The following is an 18,166-nucleotide window of genomic DNA, read 5'->3' as shown; positions in this document are numbered from 1 at the left end:
TCTAATCTCATCCCAGTAGTAATTAAGCTGCTTTGGCCATGAGTTTCTGGATTAGGAATTTTAGATACAATTTTCAAAAGCACTCAGCTCTCATTGACTTCAGTGAGAACATAAAAGGACCAGTGCTGAATGCTTTTGAAATCTCATCCCTTGTGTTTTGTGATGTTAGGAAAATAAACTAAGCTGTGAAAACTTTGAAGGGTCTGTGGCACAGCTACAGATGAACAGCTCTGTAGCAGTCAGAGATTGAGGAGAGCTAGTAGTAGGCTAGCTTTGTCAATCTCTGTGATGCATGCGCATTATGTGTGATGGTTCCCTACAGTACCTGAGTCTGACGCAGAGTCCCCTGAAGCCAACAGAAGGATGGTTACTGATTTCCATGAACTTTGAATAGTTCATAAACCAGATTTTGAAAAGGTGGATGAGGAAGAAAGGGTCATTTTGGAAAATGCTAAGCTCAAGAGAGAATGTGAGACTGCTCACAGGCTCCCCCATCCCCTACAACACAGACACACGAGCCCCCACTTGTATATAAGACTAGAATTTTAATACTGAGCTACACTGATTTGACTGAAACCACAGTCCCAGGGGTGAAAAAGCTACTGCTCCTTTTGCTTCAGCCACTCAGCTACAAACCTATAAAACTTTAATGGCAAGAAGACTTATCAGAGCTTTATCCTTGCCTGACAAGTGGAGACTGAACCTTTGAACCCACAAATTCTGTAATAAAATACAGGGCAAAAGATCAGAAGAATCTTCCTCCATCACAATTGTGTTCTCCATGTATTTTATTGCATTTGGACCTCGGAGACTTAAATTAAGGTTTACTTTCAATTCTCCTTCACTGGTATCTTCAGACAAATGTGACTGTAATACTGAAACCTATTTCCCTCATCAGTTCCAGTTCACGGCACCCATACATGACAGCGACCTCCCTGGTCGACTTGTATGTCATTACCATCCCAAACTGGCTCTTTGCATGATGGTGAATACTGGCCCAGGTGCAAATGGCCTATGATTTTAGATTTAAGCAAGTATTCAAGGAGGCAGAAACAGTATATCACCATGTACAGGGATGTGTGGTACTATAGGTGCACCTGTCCTTTTAGGTTCACTGGACATCTTACCCTTCATCCATGATGCATGGTATACCCATAAATTATACATAAACTGCACTCTCCCTTTGAGACTATAAGGGATCATGAAGGCAAAACCTGGTACATACATAAGATAGGAAATGCTGGTAGCATTGCTATTTTTAAGGTTGCCTAGCACTCCCTGTTGTAAGTCCCTGTTTTCAGCCACTTATAACTTTTCCAAACTAACTGTTTGAGGTGTCAAGTCAAGTGTCTGATAGGCAGAAGTTTGCAGGAAAAACATTTCAGTCACCTGCAGGAATGAGGAAAGAATATGATGCTTTGCCCATGCTAAAAAAATCCAGTGACTTTCACTGAAGTCCTGTAACACCTAATGCTTTGGAGCAAGGACCTACAATTTGTCAGAGGATGCCTTTGCAACAGGAGTATGCATTTTCTGTCTTCATGTAAATCCACCCATATATGATCAGGTCTTGCACCTATAAACACACACAAACACACACACACTCACACTCCATACATATTCAGTGGAAACTTGCTAGAACTTCACTGCTAATCTCTTCAAAGATTCCAGCCCCACCGAGCATGCTCTATCCGACAAGACACAACTATATCCAACAAGAATACATATGCCATCTCCAGAGAGCGACTAATCACCCTCCATACCCTCTCAGCTCCTACATCTGACCAGAATGCACATTTTTCCTCCCTACAGAGCAAATGACCTCCAGCCTAGGATTCAAGGACTCAGGAAGACTTTCCATGTAACTGCTATTCTGAGATGGAGTGGAGCTGAGAGCCAGACATGAGATGAGATAGCCCTTTTTTAGTGTGCTCAGAATCTGGAAAGAGGAAGCCACATGATTCAAATGTAGATGGGACAAATGCTTGGCCAGTGAGGAGGGAAACGAATAGATTGGAACAAGAAGCATGGTGAGACTCAGACTAAAAATTAGGAGCGAATCTGTGAGTGCCAACTGAAAGGAAAGACCTAGACCGAGTGAAAGGAGAGGCTGGTTGGCATGAGAACCAGAGAAAGTGAGGAAGTGGAGCTAGTACCCAGTTGAATGGAAGGGGAGGCAAAATGAAATAAAACAAAGAGGAGGGGGAAGGGGGACTGGGTGGACACAGAAAGTAGACCTAAGCATGAGTGACTGGCGCCTCCTGAATCTGCGGGGTACCCGCAGAAGCTGCCAATGGTGGCAGCCCTACCGGGGGGGCACCAGCCCTACCGACAGCATCAGTGTCAGCTGTCGGAGGGGTACCCGCACATGCATCCCTGTGCACCCCCTACCAGTCACCTACAGACCTAACAACCAGTGAGAGGAAACAGGGGAAGAGAGGAGAGGCAGGTCTGACATGAAGCTGCGTGCAGGGGTGGAAACTGGGCCTAGCTTTGCAAGAAAAGAAAAAAGAAAAAAAGAAACAGAACCAGTAGCCAGAGGCAAAGTGCAGGGGAATCAAGAAGGAGAAGCTTAGGGAAGGAGGCTGGGACTGACAGCCAGTGCTGGGAAAGGGGTGAGAGACTGGAATGAGAAGTCGGAGGCCAGAAATGGGAACAGTATAAGCAAGGAGAATGAGATTGGTATAAAAAGCAAAGGCAGGGAAGAGAAATAACTAAGCCAGATTAGAAAGAACTATACAAAAGTGATCATGCTTGAAGGAAACAGGCAGATTCTGTGTTCAGTAGAGATGTAGTCTACATTCAACTCAAAACCTTTGAATGGAACCAAAGGCCCCTGAGTGTCACCATTCCTCTGTTGTCATCAACATCTGTAAAACTCAAAACTCACTAGCAAAATGCATTTCCCTCTCATCTAGTGCTGATCCCCACAGAGTACAACAACCATGGGCAAAACCAGAATTTGAGGTGCAGACGCTGAGGTGCATCATCACATAGAAAACAAGACACATATTCTCCAGTTATAAATAAACTAGAAGCTTTACTAAAATGCTAGGGGGGGCAGGGCTGTATTATGCAGTTTAAAATTGAAGCAAAAAATAAATATAACTTCACTGGAATGAGTTAAAATATCTGCAGGGATGTGAAATGGGAGCTTCATTATCAAGAGTAGCTAACAGACAACAGAATTGCAGAACAAGGGATAGCTTAATTGGTGGAATATCAAAACTATTAAAAAGAAGTGAGGGTCATTAACACCTCTGGAATGAAGAATTTAGGAGGGATCAGCTAGATCATAATGAGCCATGAAGTCAATTGACTCCCTCAGCAGTACCTGACTAGAAAAGCTGCTCCCACTGCCAGACAGTGGATTTTAAACTTCGGGTGGACCAGGAATCAAAGGGGGTTCAGGTGCACTAGTGTACCCCTCCCTGGATCTGCCAATTATTGATTTTGGTTACTCTGGTAGTTCAAGTAGCTGTGGGGTGGTTCTGTAAGTGTGGTTGTAAAAATACCAGTGCTGATGATGAACTGGAAGAGTGTCAATATAATGCCACATGATCAAAAATTGTAAATTTTTTCCCCAGTTTGCTTTTTTAAAGAGTTTGGAGAGCATGTTTGTGTGCACACATAGCACACAGAGACACTCAATAACTTAAAAAACAGCAAACAAAAAAGCATCTAAAATTGCGAAGTCAAGAACTCAGAAGTCAGAAAACATCAGATTTAAAGTCCCTCTACTAGTATTTACATATTATGATGGTCTTTAATTATGTGATCCCATATAATATTCCATACCCCCAATAGGAAGCCTGCCTTAGACAGTGCAACAGATGGATTTTCTCTGGTTGTTTAGTAAAGGAGGCTGATGTTTGTAGGCTCCTTGCTTCTGCTGTTGCAGAAGCTGAGAAGTTGGTAGCACACCATAACAACACAAAACCTTTTCAGAGGTGGCCACTCCAATTAATGAAAATTCCTTGTTATTTGCATTTATAAGTGCTCAAGACTTATATATTAGGCCCCATGATCTCAAGCAGGACACTCAAATACTACAGTGATGAGGGAAGCATAATATACAATGTTCCACAGGGAAGTTTCTCCATCCTGGAGCCAAAAAATGCTGCAAAAGATCATTTCCTTTCACCACAGAAGAGCAGCAGAGCTTTTAAAAAAACTGTCTGCCTTATGCCTCTTACAGCTTGTCTTCACTGACAAAAAAGGTGAGCCTTTTACCTTGAGATAACAAACACACATCAGAGATCCAGCTGTAAAAAGAGAGTGGAGACAAGCCACTGCACGTTAACTGTTAGGTAAAGTAGAAAAGGTCAACTCCAAGGTGTTTATGGGACCAGTACTGATTACACCTTTGCTTAGTATTTTCCAGAGTTGAAACTATTGTATGTTTGTGATAATGGAGACAAAGTGAGCTGAATTCTAGCCTATAGTTCTGGTGGGGAACATTTTGGGGGCTCCATGTGGGAAGGCTTTACTGTAAATAATGTATGTAAGTAGTTCACTAAAGTAGTACATCTATATGTCCTTTTCCCCCTAAGGACAGATGGCAGTCTAAGTCTGACAACAAACCACAGAGACTGTTTTTAGACTGGTTTCCCATGACATAATGTGAATGAGTGTTGTCCTGCCTCAAGACTATAATTTTGTAACTGCTTTGTTGCAAATATGGCTAATTCGGCTTGAGAAGAATGGCTGAGGCTTCAAAACAGCTGGACAGGGAGATTTTGAGGGCTGACAAGTAAAGTTTTCCTAGGGCAGACCCAGACAGAAATACGAGCCAGAGGATGGACTGAGAGAAAAGAAATGGTCCCAGGGAGGACAGACTGAAGTCCTCTGAGTCGGGACAGAGGGAACTGTAATGGCACAATAAAGACTATTTGCTGTGAAGCAGGGTCTGTTGCGCTGTCAGAGACCATCAGCCCTCTTTGATGCCCCTCATCTTTAAAAGAAAAAAATATCCCTCTTTTCTGGGAGCTGATAGAAAAAGGTTGCTCACAGAGGTGGGGATGCTATGGGTCACCAGGAAAGCCAGGGACTGAAGAGAGCCAGGATCTCAAAGCCAGAGGCTTTCCCCTAGTGAAGCCACGCTAGGGTTGGCTGCAGAGGATCCTTTCAGGGAGATGGAATAAGGCTGCTTTTTTGCAGAGTCCCAAGGAAGATCTTATCCCTTCCCCTTGAAAACAGGCAGTTTGATCCTTTTCATGACAGTGTTATCTCATTGTAAAAACAACTATCACCTTTTTAAGCAGTGAAGACATATCTCAATGTCCCCCAGCTGCAGTGATGTTTGGGAACAGTCCTGTCTTACTGACCTATTGACTGTAAGAGCCCATTCATATAAATCTGCTCCTTTGTGCCTTTCCCTTTCTTTGCTCCTCACACAGATCAGTTTTCATTCCATTCCAGATGCAATTAAGTCAGACCTGGGAGCCATGGCAGGCTTGACATGTAACTGCAAATTTAAGTGGAAGAGGCACAAGACCACCAAAGGTAAGCATGGATTAAGTAGTGAACAGGACCCCAGCTCGTCCACTGAAAACCCTCACTGCTGCTTTTTTCAGCTTCCTTTCAAGTGAGCATCCCAACTTGTGTGATAAATAGAGAGGAGAATAAAAATGAGTTTTTGCTGTGGTTCAGTGGGATGGCAGGGTATTGATATAATAAAGATTTATGTATTGAGAAACAATGATCCCAAAGCAAGGCATTCATGTAGAACTCCATAAAGAAGATTAATCTTACTCTGTTCTGAGAGACACTTTACTACAGCACTTGTCAAGTGCTAGAAGGCTACCAGGAAGTGGTTCACAAGGAAAGGTGCATGCTGCATTGCTGCTGGAGTACTGGGTAGCAATCCCAAGAATTAAGCCAAAACGACCCCTCTAGATGCTATGACTCAAGGCCTGGACACAGAACACAGTTACACTGGTATAAGAAAAAGGAACGGCTCATAATACATAACACCATAACTTACTAGAATCTGGTGACTAGTAAAAATAGAAAAATATAGCCATAGTATATGCACTTATCCCAGGGTAGCCACTGCTAACCAAAAAAACTCTGTCCCTACTCCACCTAGTGGCAAGGCACAGTAATAGTATGTATTGCAGCAGGTGACCTGGGATAACTGGTTACCTGTCCCTTCCAGATCTTGCTGTAACTTAAACCAGTGTCAAAAAACAAATGTGTAGTGGGACACATTACCCATGGGTCCAAGCCTGCAATGCCCATAAGGAAAAGATGGAAAGGCATGTCCTCACTGACATGCTGCTGCTATCCAAGCTCTAGCCTAACCCCAGTACAGTTTCTCAGTTCCTTCCCTCCCTGCCTTCATATGGTGCTCCCAATGCTTTCCTGCAACACAGTCTGTGAGGAAGCACAGGGGAGTTTTTCAATGGGCTACAGAGCCTGCTCTGAAAACTGAGCTTTCCCAGTGTGGAGGAGGGCTAGTAGAAAAGAAAGGAAAGGGAAACACTCCCTATTTAGTGTGGTTATCCCTCACCTAGCAGACCCCAACCTTTGCATCATCAATTCCAACTGCATCCACAGGACTCTGCGTGGCCTCACAACTGTCCCAAGAAGCTGGGTAGATACATAGGTGGCTTGCTGATGCTAAGGCCTACCATGGGCATCCATTGCTAACAGTGGCTAAGCTGGTGGGTTCAAAGCTGGTTTTGGTACGCCAACACAAGCTGAGGTGATGCTGTGAAGACATATGCTTAATCTCCTTAGACCTCACAGCACATCCGTAAAATGAGGATAATACTCCCTGGCATCACAAAAGAGGTTGTAAAACAAATTAATGAATGTTCTCTGGTGCTACTCTGACACTGATCTAGTTAGCAAGTAGTTAAATGGGCTGAGGGAGAACAGTTTTGCCCTGTGGCAGCTGCACAGCAAGGAAAAAAGAAAGGAGGTTTATACACCATGGATTAACACAGTGGGGGCCAACCTTCTTCACAGACATACCACTAATTAGCACTGTACCCACCCCAACCTCCTTCTCCGGACAAATACGCTGCTTTGCTTTCTGCCTCGTGTCCTGTTCTCCCGGACTAATTTGATGTTCTCCTTTTTGCTCCCTGCCCAATTTGCCACTGTGTTGCCCGTGTCCTTCCCAAGCTTCCATGTGCCACACACATAGGCTGCTCATGCTAGTTGTGGCACCCATGCTGCAAGTTGGCTACCCCTGGGTTAACCCATTAAATCCAGGCTAAGAGCAGCTTGTGAGCTGATCTGAATAGACAAATTGCGACCACCCAGTTTGAGTGCTGTGTTTGTTACTACTGATACCTAAGCTGACAAGTACCCTACACACTTCTGGAATTCTGAAAACTTTCTATTTGCAGATAACATGATCTGAACCTTTCATATAAGCTCTCAAAACACAGTACTTTTGATTAACTGGCATGGAATTTATTTTGCCTTGCAGTGGAAAAATGCACAGAAGCTGGGTGATTTTTTTTTAAATTTAAATGTTAGCTTAGTCAGGCAATCAAAAATAGTCAATAGTACTCTCTCATAAGAAAATGGATGACTCACTTTAATAAAGAGCTAGCATGATCTACTTGGGCAAGGACAGAAACAGAGCTTTGGAGAGCTGCAGTGTAATCTTGGTTCTGCCACTGGTTTACTGCTGGTTGGGCCTGGGCAACTCACTCACACTGTTTCCTCATTAATTGAAGTACCCACCAATTTCACTGGGCTGTGCTGAGTATTAATTACTCTGATGTATGCACATAGCTGGGAACACATTGCCCAGTGGTAGGCAGGGACTTTTATTTCCAGATTCATGTCTGAGTTGTTCAGGTGTGGTTTGCAGTTCTCTCAGCCATACACAAGATGACATTCTTACTCTCTGTGAGGTTCCAGAGCCATATGCAAGATGACTGTCTTACTCTATGCATAGTTCCTCACCATCCAGGATTCATATTCATACATGCTTTCCTTTTTTCGGGCTCTTGTGACAAGATATTTAACAGAATTCACAGATTTATAGGAAGCTGACAGGCTGCACTGAAAGCACTTCTGCTATTGGCCTTGAACTTGTGACCTCTGGGCTGTCAATCATGCACCTTAACACCCACAGCATCCCAGCCCCCACTCACACATTTCAATACACTAATATACACCTGATACACTACATGCAACATGCTGCCTAATACTAACGTTAGTACTATCCCTGCTGCTAAAAATCTGTTTGGCCATCAGATCAAGCATAGAAAACAAGTATGGCTGCCAAAATGAAAAGTTCCTTGGTCTGGAAGTAGATGATGTCTTTCTTAGCATTTATTCTTAAAAAAGGAAATGGACAATCTCCAATACTTCAGGCCTAACGTATATGTTCTGTTCAACAAGGTTTTATAAAAATATTCTGAGATATGAAGAGCAATATTTTCATCATTTAAATAAGGCATCCCTAGACTTACACAGTCTCTGTAATATAGTGGACTTGCACCCAACAGAACTATGGGAGCCATAAAATGAATGTAACCAATGGTAGAAGATAAAGAAAAGCACAGCAGCTCTGGTAGAGGACCAAGTGGCAGTGGCAGGTGCCCAGCTGTGGTGGGCCACACAGCTGGAGGGCAAGCAAGTTTGTCACAACAGCTCTCCTTTGCCTCTAGCTGCTGACAGCAATGTCCCGTAGGGCCCACAGCCCCTAAATACTGAGGCAGGCCACACTCTGTAGATGATCAGTGGTACCAGGCAGGAGGCAGCCCCCAATGTGGGATGGAGCCACCTCCTACCTTGTCCCACCAATCAGGTGATCAGTAGGACCAGGCAAGGGGAAGCACTCCCTAACAGTTCACTGCTCAGCAGGCAATAAAAGAGCTGAGGGAATTAGGCAACTCTGCTTCACTTATACAAGGGAAACGTGTTTAAGCTAACTTGTTCTTGAAAATTTCCAAAGATGGAGATTACACAGTTTCTCTAGGTAACTTGTTCTACTGCTTGACCCTTTAATAGTCAGGCAGTTTTGCCTAATCTACAACCTAAATTTCCTCTGCTGCAGCTTAAAGCCCTCGCTCCTAGTTTTGTCCCCTACAACTGCAAAAAAAAAAAGACTACTTCCATCCTCTCTATAATTAGGGGCTAGTTCAAATCATGGGCCCAGCATCGGAGCAGACTTGATTAACTGAGTTTGCTCAAGCATGTAAATTGATGTGTGCAGGCAGCCTCACGCATCACATAGATCAGTGGTGCAGCATGCATCAGCACTGAAAAAATGGTGATGGTGAGCTTTGAACTAAAACATGTTTGATGTGCTTTAGTTCAAAGCACACTGCTGCCATTTTCTCAGCGCTGACGCACACTGTTCCCAATGCAGCGCTGGGTGCTTTAAATTAGTGCAGCTTGCTAATGAAAACGCCTGGTGCTGCATCAAAAACACATGTAAAAATGTCCTCAGTGACTACTCATGCAGCTCTACTAGGCTGCAGGAAACTAATTAACTCCGCTGTAGGTTAGTACTTGTAAACACAAGTACTAGCCTATGGTGGCATTATGTAGTGTGCAGCTTTGCATGTGTAGATGCTGATGGGACTTGCTGGGGCACAGCTGCTTCAGTACAGGGGCTGCCTGCTGGCTAGCCCCACACTGCAGCAGTCTTGTGCCCCAGCTAGACCTCTGAAGCACATTGAACTGGGTAGGAGCAGTACTGGACCGGCTGACACCCCATGGGTCCCTGCCACGAGGGCTGCTCCTCCCTGGCTCAATGTGCTGCACTCCCAGGCGCACATATAAATGCAATGTCTGGGAGCAATAAACTCCAGTGTGATATGTGCCCGAGTTTATTGTGCTGCCTTAAGTTCACATGTAGATGTACCCAGAGTCTGCTACTGCACCCAAGTTGGTATCATCTGCAAATCTGCTAAGCAACCTTTCAGTCCCAGCATCCAAATCATTAATGAAGATGTCAAATAATACTGGACTCAGGACAGACCCCACTTGATACCTCCTCCCACTTGAATCCCACTTGATACCTCCCCCAACTAGACACTGAGCCATTGAACCTTTGGAACATGATGATCCAACCAGTTATGTATCTAACTTGCAGTACTTTTATCTAGTCCATCTTCCCTTCATTTCTTAATGAGAATGTCTTTGGAGATGGCATCAAAATCCTTGAGAAAGGTATATCACATCCACTGCTCTCCTCCTGTCCACAGAGCCTATTACCTTATCATACAAGGAAAGCATATTCGTCAGGCATGACCTGCCCTTGGTGAATCCATGTTGGCTATTCTTGATCACCTTGTTCTCCTCTAGGTTCTTCGTAGTAGTTTCCTTGAGGACTTGCTCAAGGATATTTCCAGGTAACAAAGTCAGATTGACTGGTCTGTAATTCCCTGGATTGTTCTTTTCCTCCTCTTAAAGATAGGCACTATATTTGCCTTTTTCCAGTCATCTGGGACCTCAACACAATGCTGAAAGTCCTCCAAGAGGAAAATTATCTTATGCACTTCCTTTAGTACATTAGCATGTGTCCCACCTGGCCCTGCCAACTAGAAAGCATTTAGCTTCTCTAAGCAATTCCTAACCTGCTTTTACACTACTCTAAGCTATTTGTCTCCTTCCATATCTTGGCTGCAAACTTCGCTCATTATCTGGTAGCTACCCCTATTTGGGTAGATTGAAATAAAAAAGGCATTATATACTTCAGCCTTCTCTGCATCATCTGTAATCAGATTGCCTTCTGCACTTTGTAAGAGACCTGTGGGTCCTTTGGTCTTCCTCCTACTCTTGGCATACTTGTAGATTCTCTTTTCATTGCTTTTTTATATCTCTAGCCAGTTGCATCTTAAATTGTACCTTGGCCTCCTGCATATCTGTGTGATACTCTCATATACTTCCACAGCAATATGAACACATTTCTACTTTATGTAGAGTTTCAACTGACTGAAGAGGTTGTTGTCTAGCCAAGTTGGTCTCCTGTTGCACTTCTCTTTATTCCCTTCCTGCCCAACCAAGGCTATTTTCAGGTGTCCTGTAGGATGTCAGTGTGTGCGTGCGTACACATGGAGGTGGAAGCTCTGCTCACTCCCCTTCCACCCTAAAGGACTGGACCTGGGGACTTGCAGTCTAAGGTCTCAGTCCTGAAAAGGCCCATGCTTAAGCATGATATATATTGAGAATTTATGGTCTAAAGTGCCTGGTTGATGCATTTCTACATTACACATGAGTTGAAAAATAAAAATTAATATACACAGCCATGAAGCACAAAAAAAGGTATAAAATAAACTAAATAAAAATGCATGCAGATTGAATATATGCTAAAATATAGACAAGTTGGTATACTGTTATATTGCCTTCATCTAAGTGTCCAAATTTGTTGTCTACATGACATATTTGGTCATTCAAGTAGCAAAAATACAATTTATGAGCAGGAGAGAACTCTATTCCTAGAAGATAATTACATATGTGTGCACAAGCAGTAGGCTATGCACTGGCTAGATATATAGACAGGGACATACATGGACCCCTTTTGAGTGGTGTCTAGGACTCAAAAATGTAGTCCACCCTAATGCAAAGGGAGTCTGAACCTGGGCTTCTGGCAAAAGACAGGAAAGTCTAGCACCATTTTGTTGCCAGTGTGTTTGCCTGGTCTGTACATGCACATAGAATTCCTATCTGTTCATAAGTGTCATTTTTTATCACTTATATGACAAAATATGCCATGTAGGACCAAAACTTGACATGTGGATGACCAGGAAGGGAACAGACTGATTTCAGAAGCTTTCTCTTGAACTCACCATTTTTCCCGTCCATCTAAAGATCATTAGCCTTTTTAACAGAACTGCAACCTTTCAGATTCCTTTGTGAGATACAACTTAGTAAGTGAAAGCGTTTACTGTGAACTAAAACCTCAGACTGCTGGTTTCAATTACAAGCTTTCCCATAGAGGTCACCAAAAAGTTACTCAAATTTGTCTTCCTGAATATAAACTTCTTAAGGTAGACAAGGTTCTTTGGGTAAATCCGATAGTTTTTATTAGACCAACTAAATTAGTTGGAAAAATTCTTTGCAAGCTTTTGGGTACAAACACCTTTCTTCAGGCAGAGAAAGTGCCTGCAGCTGTTGTGTGCTCTTCCTAGATGGGATAGAAGCCAGTATACAAGAATGCCAGTCAGCTCTTTAAGGTGTTTTTTTGATCTATGGCCTTGATGTCTGGTTTACTCATTCATTACCCACAACTGTTTACAAAAAGAAAAAGAACTTCCTGCTGCTATCTAATTTAGATCTTTGCTTAGATTAGAAACTTTGTGGAGCAGGGCACTTTACGTTGTGTATTTCCATAGCACCAGTCAACAGAGGTTTTGACTTTGGCTCTTAAGTGACTTCTACAATGGTCAAATTTTCAGAGGTGTTGAGCACTGACAACTGTCCCTGATTTCATAGGTGCTTCATGTCTCTGGAAATCAGACCACTTATGTAAGAGGCCAAAACAGCACCAAATGAGATCAATAGAAGCAGTCTCACCGACTTTGCAAAGCACTGGATCAGATCCTAACTATCAATTTATGTGCCTATCTTTAGGGACTGGTGCTTGAAAATACTGGCTCTGGCTTTAGAGACAGGGAGAAATAAAAACCATCCTGATGATTTTTTAAAGCTCCATTAAGTAGCTCTTTGGTAATGTAGCAGTACATGACATAAGCAGAATAGAGAATAGTGTGGTGTAGTGTAACAATGTTGTGAGTGATTCTAACTTTTACCATCTTTAAAGCAAAAGCATTTAATATGCTGCTAAGTTTCATAAAAAAAAAAATCTTATTTTGTATAATTCCCAGAAGGCATCTTGATCTGTTATATTAATAGAGAACAGCAACATCATGAAAGATGTCTTACATCTTTAACTTGTCTTTGATATTTTTATAAGTACTAGCGGTACAGAGGAGGAGGAGGAACAGGTGTGATGGAAATTCTCCTTGCATCTTAAAAATACCTACCACTGTAGTCTAGAAAATTTCCAGAAAAAAAAAATCAGTACATGATATGTTAAATGGGGATGCCCAAGACAGGAACAATAATCAAAAGTATTGCTAACAGCTACTAAAATCCCAACCTACGGACTGGGACATGCACTTTTCTACAAAGGAGAAAAGGCAGCTGAACTTAATTGCTTCCCCTTGAAGCCTGTTGCACACCTAATTGTAAGAAACATTTTGCTGACATTCAGTTTAAAGTTTCCCTCTGTTCATTCCATGCCACTGCTCCTACTTACAACCCTTTGTTACTCTCCATAATTTCGCACCAATCATAGTATTTATACTCTTCGAATATTTATGAAATTATGTCGCATCTGAACCTACTCTGAATCAAGTTGTGTATATTTGGCTCTTTTAATTTTGCTTCAGAAGTAAATCTCTCCAGCCTCCTGATCATTTTTGCAGCATAAAAATGATGTTTGCTCATAAACTGTAAAAAGGCTGTAATCTATGTGAACAAACCCTCTGAGCAAAAACTTCATTATTGAAACAGCATATATCTGAATTTGGTTCATGTTCTGTAGAAGCCTTAATAGTTAAACCATTGAGATCATGACAAAAGATGCCCCCGATTGGTACCCGCTGGATGTAAAGTACAGTTCTGTGTATGTTTATATATTTTGTACATGCACATACACTCCTGATCAATAAGGCTGAATGGAATCTGCAATAATTATTTGCATGAAGATATAAAATGAAGGATGATGTCTTGCTGTACAGTCCACAAAATTATTAATACAATCATTAAAGTTGCCTTCCCTTGTTAAATGGAGAAGACAAAATGACTCATTTAATCAGGGATTCTGGTATTCCAACTATGTATCTATCTAAGTTGTGCATAGAAATAGTTGGGTATAATGTCTGAAAACCTGGATTTGTATATCCCAGATATAACCCTAATTACCATATTTTCCTCACATAAAAAAATCTACCCTTTTTCCAAAATTTAGCTGCTGGAAACTGGGTATGCATTATAAATGTGCATTTTATTTGGAGGAGCACTATATGTGAGAAAATACAGTATTTGTCCATATTGCAAAATCAAAAAAGAAGGTCAGGAATTGATTGATTAGCTGAGGTGTTGCAAGGTACAACTTGAGTGTGGGATGGCAACAAGAAAGGGAGATGTTGAAGGTCTGGAGTCAGATTCATAAACGGGGGTCATCTGTTGTAGAATAAGGACTGCATTATGGCTTCCTAAAAGTTGGTTATAGCAAACTTAGCAGACAATAGTGTGCAAGACACATCAGCAGTCAAGGGGTTAAGAGAAAGACTCAGATGAAAAAACATGTAATATATCTGAAAGCTTTCCATTCTAGTCTCATTTGTACTTTCTACTTGAATCATCCAGTCTTATTAGTTTAGCAATTTAGAGTCAAGAGTGTGGTCTCTTGAACCATACATCACGGCAGTTTTAATTGGCATTTGGTGGCATTTCTAGTCATTTATGAGTTTGTAAAAACTGACTCCAAATCAATGAAATACCATAAAATACCAAAGTCATGTATCCCTGTCATATTGCAAGTGTAGGCTCCACACAATCTCAGGTAAACCTAACCCCAGAATATAAGAGCGTGGCTTAAAAGATCTCACTGGGCTCTTACTTTGGGGGGGGGGGCATTATCCCTTCCATCACCTTGAGGGAATGTCCCAATATAATATGACTAGATTTGCATGCTCATTCTATCTAATAAAATCCCACCCTCCATTATGCACACAACTGTATTTCTAAACTGCTGGTCCTGATGACTGTAACTGGCTAGCATACGCGCAGCCGTCCAAACCTCCACAATCGAATTTTCAAATGATCCTACAAAATTAAGTGTCAAAGTCCCATAGAAGTGGAATCTGGCTGTTTTCCTCTTTAAGACTTCTTTGGAAATCCTTGAATTTTAGTGAAAAATATGGATTTTATAGTACTTTGAAAAAACAGTTTATACAAAAAAATGCCACTCAGCCTTAATTATGGTGAATCTGCGGCACTACTCCATAAGTACATTTAAGGGCTAGAACTTTTATCTACTGAAAATTTGTATAGCTCCATGGAAGTCAAGAGACCTGTATTTATTTATTACCTGCTAAGAATACAGCCCTAGAAATAGAGGATTTGTAACAGTGGCCCTATGGTATTTTGAGTGTGCACGATGCTTTGGGAATAGGCAAAATACATTAAGCAGAAAGGAGTAAAAACCCCTGCTTAAAGAATCTTAGCATCTTAAAGGGGCAATTGCATAAGATAAGAGAGAGACAAAGGTATTATTAGTGAAGAACAAAAAAAGTTTCAGAAAGTTTCTTACAGAGTGACAAATATGGTCCACAGGTAAACAGTAATCCAGAGCCTATTCCAAGTGGAAGGACTGATGTAAAAAGGATGGACAGAGGCATTGCATGGACAAAATGCACTCAGGAGAGCCATCTCTCACACTTCCTTCTCAATTGCAGGAACAGAAACAGCAGAAAGCAGAGAGCCAGCCAGTGTCATGGAGTGCAAGGCATTCTGGGAAGCATAGTTCTCTAGATTGACAGTAGAGTCTGATGCTGCCAGGGAGGAAATATTCACTCCATTATTTTTGCCACGGAGGCCTATGTCCCAAGGACAAAAATAAAAGGTGAATTCAGCAGCAAAAAAATGTGGGTCAGCTCTCCCTCCACCCTGCAGCAGCAAACTCTACTGCTGCTCTGCAAAACTGTGATTCCCAGAATACCTTGCACTCTATGGCACACGTTGCCTATTCTGACAACATGTCATAGAAGGAGGCAGCAGTGAGGCAAGTAGTGAGCAGTAGGCTCTGGGTGAGGAACCCAGTATCCTACCTTGCTAGAAGTGATACAAGCCATCATGACCAAAATTTAGACCCAAAATTCTGGACCGAACCATTTAGGACCAGACATCTGATGACGTTACTCATACTGGCTGCATCTACACAAGACACTTTACTGAGCATTAGACTAATCTACTGCACAGTAAAGCATCAGTGTCTACACATGTGCAGCAATTACTGCATACTAGGTTAGTCTAATGTGCCATTTTCTAGTACATGTAGATACTAGAACTGTATCAGGACCTGTAGCTATGGCTTTAGTATCAATCTTCTGATACCAGGACTAGACCAGGATGGGTCCCAATCTCCATGTGGCTAGGAGGCAGCTACCCAGAAGCCCAGACACCACTCCTTTACTCCTATGCCCCCTGACAGCTTGGGGCTGGCACCTGCCTGCATGCTGCAGAGGGGCAGAGCAGGCCAGGAGCAACCCTAAACTGAACTGCTCCTGTCAGAAGCAAATTCGCTCTCAATGGGCACACATTTAGATGTGTGCAAGGGCCCAATTTAAAGTGCCTGAGTTTTCTGTAAAGAAATTCAAGTGCATTACTTGCACATGCAGATGTGCCCACTGAGTACTGTGATGCACCATGCCTACCCTGCTAAAATCCATGCAACTACTGTGGAATACTGTGCTGCCTAAGACAAGTGACAGGATCAGAATCTGGCCCAAAGAATGCCCCAGTAATGATACAGCAGCTGCCTCAACTCACCAGAGAAGTCAAATTAAGAGAAAGGTACAATACAGCTGAAAGCCCCGGTACTATTTGAATCCAATACCCATCCTTAACTGAGCACACAGATCCTCAATTAGGGTGCATCCACACATGCAAGCACATGTCCTTGCAGCAGCTCAAATAGATGTGGTGCAAATTTGAACTGGGGCTTTTTGCCTCAGCACAACTGCTCAGACATGCACTTTGTTGTGGAGTACCTAGGGCAAAATAACCCTGCCTGACTATAAAATCTGCCCTGTCCTGGGCTCATCAGTACAAAAAGCTGCCCTGGTAAGTAGCTTCAGTGCTATTCACTCTAAGGAGCTTCTGGGTCCAGCCAATTGGTACCTGGGGACACTGCTCCTTGTGCTAGCTGGACTGCTGAAGCAGCCCTGAGAGTTCCCTGTACCCTCAACCTACTGCAGCAGTCTCGCAGTCTGGTAGTGGGGGCTGCTGCCTGGCTGTGACCTGTTGTACGCCTGCCAGACCCAAATGAGGCATCTGCCCTTCTGGGCCAGCTACCAGTGGGCTGTGGCTACAGAGTTGGCCTTTGTGCAGCACTACTGCCATGTGTGAACCCTCTGGGCAGCTATCACCTGGAAGATGTTCCGGGTGTGGTGGCCTGCTTTGAACTGTCAAAGCATGTCCTCCTGGCCCCAGTTGGCCAGGAGGTAAGCCACAGCCAGATGGGTCCAAGGTGCCAGCTCTGAGCAGGCAGGGTCCTGCCACTGGCCTCCCTAGCAGGAATTCTGGTGTTCCTATTGGAAAGCTGAAAGATCCCTGATAAAAAAATCCCAAAATCACTCTGTAAAAATACCCCCAAATCCCTGTTCATCCACAATTAAAACAAAAGACCACTATAAAGAGAGAGCGAGAGACAGATAGACAGCGATCAGTTGGGCAATGTTTTATTGATATAGCTACAGTGTTAAAACAACTTGGAAGACTACCAGTGTCTATCATAATAATAAAGTGAACTCTAAATACATGGTTCATGAATATATATTTTGCTGCCCCCGCAGGGGCTACAGCACCTCCCCCCCCCCGGGGTTACAGCCCCCCACAGGGGCTATGGCCACCCTTCAGGGCCCACCCCCCTTCAGGGCCCACATGTCCCATCCCACCCCTGCTTTCTCCCCCAGCCCCTGGATTGCTGCCCCATCCCTCGCCAGCTCCTGCAGCTCCCCCAGATGGCTGGTCCCCCCCAGCCCCACTCCCCCACTCTCCCAGACCCCCCAACGGCTGCCCGCCTGGCCCCATCTCCCACTTGCACACCCAGCCCTGCATGGCTGCCCCCCAACCCCAGCTTCCAGCACTTTAAAAAAAAAAAGAAAAAAGAAATAAGAAAAAGCATCTACTTACTGAGCAGGGGCTGGGGGAGCTGTGGGGCCTCTTGGCAGAGCCCCCTCCCAGGCAGCACAGGGCAGCGGGGCGCAGCAGAGCCCAGGTTGGGGCCGCTGGGGCTGTCACCCTGCCCTGCACTGTGTGGGTGGGGCCCCAGTGACCCAGATGGCCGCTTGAGCTGCTGATAAGTGCTGGAGGTTTGTTGTTTTTTTTCAGAGTGGGGGCGTTTTCCAGTGCTGGGCGGGGAAGGGGGGGAATGGGGCTGAGCGGGGAAGGGATC

The 18,166-nt window shown here is 43.4% G+C and overlaps 1 protein-coding gene and 1 long non-coding RNA gene across 14 annotated transcripts in view; one reads left to right on the top strand and one right to left on the bottom strand.

Moving 5' to 3' along the window:
• Nucleotides 1-18,166, bottom strand: part of TSPAN4 (tetraspanin 4) — an 861,113-nt gene that overhangs the window by 95,265 nt on the left and 747,682 nt on the right. The gene's annotated exons all lie outside the window — the stretch shown is intronic.
• The window catches only part of LOC149871394 (uncharacterized), an 88,251-nt gene that overhangs the window by 60,297 nt on the left and 9,788 nt on the right, over nt 1-18,166 (top strand). Inside the window, exon 3 of the long non-coding RNA XR_016440219.1 lies at nt 5,422-5,505. This is a non-coding gene — a long non-coding RNA (uncharacterized LOC149871394). The remainder of the gene's footprint in view (nt 1-5,421; nt 5,506-18,166) is intronic.

This window comes from Crocodylus siamensis, chromosome 2 (assembly GCF_052110815.1).
Source record: "Crocodylus siamensis isolate JL-2025a chromosome 2, ASM5211081v1, whole genome shotgun sequence".
Taxonomy (NCBI): domain Eukaryota; kingdom Metazoa; phylum Chordata; order Crocodylia; family Crocodylidae; genus Crocodylus; species Crocodylus siamensis.
This window is presented reverse-complemented; position numbering and strand designations above follow the sequence as displayed.